The following is a 6,000-nucleotide window of genomic DNA, read 5'->3' as shown; positions in this document are numbered from 1 at the left end:
GTGGTGAGTTCCATATCCAGTTACTTCATGCAAAAGTACATTTGCTGAATGCAGGTACTCTAACGGGAGCTGCACATAGACGGAAACCGGGGAAATTAAGGGAAGACCTATAACGGTTAGAATGTTTGTTCTATACGGATCCAGGACCACATTTCTCCTAATTGGTAATACTACTGTAATTTTTTATAACTGTCTATCTTGCCCTGCCCAGGATAGTAAATTATCTTTGAAGCTTTCATCTGGCATGTCTGAGAGGTCAGCATTATGTGGTAAGTACTCTATAGCCCACGTATATAAACTTAGTCATCAGATATAGACAGACTACTTCCCCAAGCCTATGAGAAGGAAAAATATTTAAAATCCTCCCCCTCTCCACACACACACAAAGATTCCATCTATGGCATTTTAGAGAACAAAAGGGGCAAGTAATGTAGAAGAATGTCAATATCAATGGATCCTGAAAAAGAATAGTCAGGAGGCTTTGTGGTGAGGTGGGGCTGGGAGACGAGAGGATGAGACGGAGAAATAGTAAAATGGGAAAGTCACGCAATGTTTATTTTTCTGACAGGGAAATTTGCAATAGCAGAGTGTTGCTAAAGAGTATAGTTAATGCCACGTATTTCTTTGGGATGCCATTCATACATTACATTTTATAATGAAGATGATCTTGGCTAACTGAGGCCAGGCTATAAATCAGAGAAGTTAGAAAGCCATGTTACAGAAATTCTGTGCAGCTTAACATAGGGGCTGCTTCCTTATTTAACTTAGTCACCAAAATCTAAAATTCTAGAGCTGGAAAAGACCTTCTCATTTACCTCCACCAGGCTTAACTATTCCCCAGCTTAGTAATACTCAAATCAAATCACCTTTTAGCTGAAACGATTCCACACCCTTGATAATCCAACAGGTCAGGACTAGAGTGAGGGGACTGAGGTCCTTGCCTGGGGCACAAAATTTAAGCGAGATGCCCCAAACCTCAGTAATCAAGATAAAAAAGATTTTAACTTCCTCTACCCAAATCCCATCTCTGTTGGATCCTGTCTTTATTTAAATTTTTGATACACTGTTCATCATAGATTTTTTGCACTGATTTTTAAAAAATATTATTTATCTTGATTACTGAGGCTTTTGACCCTCAAATTATGCACCCAGAGGCCAGTGCTTTACTCACCCCACAGTAGTCCTGGACCTGTAAACCCATTCCGATACTTATATAACTTCAAGTTCAGAAATTTCTTTCTTACATCAAACCCAGGGTTTCTCAACTTCAACACTCCTGACATTTCTGGCCCAGATAATTCTTCGTTGTGGGATTTTGTCCTGTGCATTGTAGGATGTTTAGTGGCATTCTGGGCCTCCGCCCATTAGATGCTAGTAGCACCCTCCCTTTTCCCTCTCCCTACCATCATTGCCAAATCACCCCTGGTTGAAAGCCACTGATCTAAGCAAAGTCACCTCATTTCTTCCCGTCGTGTTCTCAGGAGAGACAGAAAGCAGCTTTTCATCATCCTCTAAATAACAACCCCATGAAAGTCTTTGCTTTGTAGAGTGTGTGTTTAATTTACAATCTGATTAAAGTGATGATAATCATATTAGTGTGTCTAGACTTACCAAGGTCAAACCCCTGGCCTCTGTAAGGTTTATTCCTATCTTATATCTGACATCTCGGTAGACCACTTGGCCATCTGAAGCAGTAGCTTCTTCCAGAAGTTCAGAGATGCCTTGTAATTATAAACCCCTTTGTCAAACGGCAAATTCAACTCTCTCATTGCATTAGGCCAGAGAGATTCGTTACCCACCAACCACATTTCACTCTCTTCAAAGTGAATTCCATCTTGGAATTTATCAGTAACTTTTTTGTAAGCTATCGTATCTTCTTCCATCTCAGAAGCTAAGCCTCTAATGAGTCAGATTACTCTGAGTTAAATAATTCGGCAGTTCAACTTCCCCTGTGATCTTAGTTTTGTAAGTACTACAATTTGAGGAAGCCATTCCTGCCTATAATAGCAGGAAGGATATGTAGTAATTTTCTTTCATATTATTCAAAGGCCAAATTCATCACAAATTTTTTAAAGCACAGAGTTAGACTTGGAAGTCAAATTACACTTGGAAGGTAAAAGTCCACTTCTGGACACCGGTTTTGTAACAACATGCTGAAAAATCCCATAATCATCCTTGCAAACTGCAACATGAATCATAAATAGTCACATCAATGAGCTAGAAATTGTTCCCAATGATCCACCATCTTCCACCTTCACCCTCTACTCTGTTGAACTTTCATAAAACTCTGGGTCCATGTGTGTTTTTTCTTCCAGGTAGGGATGATGTATGTTGGAGTCAACCTACATTAAAGATAACGAGTCTATATATTATACCAGTCAGGGTTGTTGGCTGCAAGCAACAGAAACTAATTCTGGTTGATTAAGCAGAAAAAAAAAAGCATGCGTTGGTGAGTTGTGAAATAGTTCCAGGACTTTCCAACATGATTGGAACCAGGCAAGAAAAGGAAACCAGATGAGGGAAGCTTTGCCGCAGGTGGACCCCAGTCAAAACACATCACCTAACCCACCTAGTAGGGAAACCACCGCCACTGACCCCCCATTGAAAAATGGAAGCCACAGATTGCCTGGCAACCACAGACACCGGACTTTGGACGCTGCTGCTTCTGCTACCACCCCCTTGGTGCCTCTGGATTCTCCACTGTCTCTGCCTCTTTATGTCACCAGCTCCCAATTCAGAGTCTCTAGCAGAGGCATCTGTTTAGTCAAGCCTGGGTCACCTGCCTGCATTCTAGCTGCAAGAGAGGATGGGACAATGTCTGGGCTTTTCAGCTTCTAAAATAAGAGGCAGGTCGCCAAGGAAATGACAGGTGTCCATTAGAGGTGTGATAAAGGGAGGTCGTTAATAATAACAGATGAAGTCTTGGGCTCTGGAGTCAAGACTATCTGAATTTGAATTTATGCTCTATTACTAGTTATGTGACCTTCGGCAAATTACTTAAACCTTTAATCATTTCTCTTTCCTTATGAGGATTAAATTAAAATATCCATGTATGTACAGTATATGGTACATAGTAAGTAGTTCTATCTATCTGTATATGTATGTGTGTGTATAGACACATATGTGTGTGTATGTGTGTGTGTGTGTATATGCCAGCATGCAACATTGATAACAGAGATAGAGTTTCTCCACCCCCATTCCCTTCCCTCTTTTATAAACACCTACCAGATACTGAGACCGTACTTGTTTATCTTAGACTTTTCATTTAGTTTAATGCAGGACAAGGCAATTCAGTTTAACTTTGGTCTCCCCAGTTAAAGCATACGTGATCTAGCAGAGTGACACCAATGAAGGAATAATTATAATTCAACATATGCTATAGTAGCATGAAAATGAAATTTCAGAGAAGGATAGGGTCAATTTTATCTGGGGAGCTAGAAAAATCATGATAGAAGGAAATTGCCTGGGAACATAATGAATGGGTAATAAGACTTTTCCAAAGAGTTGAGAGAGAAGGATTTCTACCAGGCAGTGAGAATACCCTCAGCACAGCTGTTAAGTGCAGGATGTGCCTGGGAATTGGGAAGAGTTCAGAAGGACAAAAGCAAGGAATTGATGGGAAGGTGGGGAAAGGTGAACTGGGAAAGACAGACTGGGGCCAGATGGTCAAAACCCTCAGGGTCACACCAGAGTGGTATCTTTTCTTCTGCTAACACACATGCCAGCAAGACCGCTAAGAACTGATCAAAAGCCCCAGCAATGTGTCTCATCACTGCTATCAGTATGTTAGGTCAATATTTATTCCTGGTAAGATTTTTAATTCATTATTCAGAAGTTCAACCTATCAACTGAAAAAAGATGCACAACCTAAAAGTTGAGAATTATATTTTATTCAGCAGACTTGCTGAGGACTCAAGCTTAGGATACAGCCTCTCAGATAGCTCTGAGGGAATGTTCCAAAGAGGTAATGGAGGGGCCAGGATATACTGGAGGTTTTGCAACAAAAAACGGGTGGTCAAAATTAATCAAAAATTAATTACTGTTAATTAAAGAAAAAGCAGATATCTCAAAGTAATGAACTTAGCACTTTTCTCTGTATGGGAAGATGCGAGAGTCTGGGCTCATTGAAATCATTCCTTTGATATGCACCTTAACTACCTAGGACCATTGTCCTGCTTTTCTCCATCCTGAATCCCCTCAGGGTGCAGTGGGGGGGGGGCAGCTGCAGTGGCTGATAGTTTGATGGCTGCCCCATCCTTTGTTTACTGATATGGCAGGTGACATTTTTCGTCCACAAACCCCAGGGATTAAGGTTGGCTTAAGGGAGACAGGGGAACAGGCAAAGCTTGTCCCAGTCCTTCATTTTGTTGAGTCCCCCTGTCCCTCCTAACCTAGGTCCCCAAGGCCACCTGGAAGCCTCTGCCTGTACAGGACACCCAATGCTATACTGCCAGAGGCTTCAGGCCCTCACTTGTGCTCCCAGCTCCATGCCCTGCCATTCTTCTTCCCCCACCACTCATCAGAGCCCCAATTTCTGTTCAGGACGAGACTGAAAATGGGCCAAACAGATAAACCAGCCTCCACGGCACCCCTGGTCCACAGCCATTCTTAGTAACACATTGTGCTAATCGCACAGGACTCCCCAGAAACACCACGAACAGTTCTCCAACCTCAATTTCTGTTTGCTCCTAGACGTACATTTTTCCCAACCTCTCTTCCGCCCACCACTGCCACAGTTAGAACAGATGCTCTCATCAGATAGAATAACTTCTATCCACCACTAAATAAGGGTGTTCAAAAGAGGATTGCTCCAGAAAGTCTGAAGAGAGTGGTTGTTTCTTCGTTTCTTCTCAGGAAATAGAAGCAGCTTTGGGCTGGGTCTGAATCTGCTCTTTCCTTCTGGACCTAGAGTTTGGTCTCAACTTCTCCAACCCTATTAACCAACAGATCTGAGCCCAGTGGCTCTAGCCTCCGCAGGACTGGAAATGGGAGGGTTTGGCCCCTTGCTATGGACGGGGGCTTCAGCACACTGATTGCAGAGCTGAGTGGGTTTCTTTCAGCTTTTGTTTCAGCTGCCGAGAGCCCGGGGGCTCATGACCTGGGAGAAGCTCAAGAATGTCAGGGAGGAGGGGTCAGCCCAGCAAAGGCAAGGAGGCCTGGGGATGAGGGCCATCCGCAGAGCCCAGGCTGAGAGACCTCTGTGCTGCGGGGCCCGCCTCCTTAGTAACCTATTCTGGTAAGACACGAGGGATGGATAAAAATGAGCCATTATGCGTAAGACAGATCTGTTCCTCCAGTGGCAATATATTTTCCTCACATGCTTTTCTCTTCACAGCAAGTAAATGCATGAGAAGCCAGTGACTCTGAAGTCGGTCATATTGAATTTACTCAGTTTTCTTCAAGTCTTCAAGCGTGAAGTGTTGCAAACCTTCATATGTACACTGGGGAAAGAAAGGATGAAAAAAAAAGCTCCAAGGCAAGGCCTAAGGAAAAGCCTGTGAAAGGAAACGGTAAGATAAAGCAACACAATTTCAAATCTTAATCTCTTGAAATGGTGCCTCGAAAGCCGCACTTTCCACATTTCTGAGTGGAGCCTTCAAAACTCCGTGTCAAATCACGTTATAACCTTGCTTCTTATCTGTTTGTGAGAGATTTCAAGGGCCAGTAATTCCCCCAGATGTGGCAGAAAAGTTCACAGTAGAGATTTGCACACTTGACTAAGCTTCCTGCATTGCTTTTTGTGAGGGCTGGTGAAGGAGAGAGATTTGTTCTCCCTTTCAGAACTAAATCATGCCACTGCCAAAGACACAGTCTCGAAGCCAACTCCCTTGGTCAGATAATCTCCAGGACAATGACTTAATATTATATACTCTCTGCTTTGGTCCAGCAAAACACATAGCCTGGGAGAATGTCTCTGCATTTTTTTCTACCAGTAAAAACTAAGAGACAAGACCCCTCCTATGAGGGACGCCTTTGGGTGCCCTCTCCCCAGACACTCTC

The sequence above is a fragment of the Balaenoptera borealis genome, assembly GCF_965194805.1.
Source record: "Balaenoptera borealis genome assembly, chromosome: 15".
Taxonomy (NCBI): Eukaryota; Metazoa; Chordata; class Mammalia; order Artiodactyla; family Balaenopteridae; genus Balaenoptera; species Balaenoptera borealis.
This window is presented reverse-complemented; position numbering follows the sequence as displayed.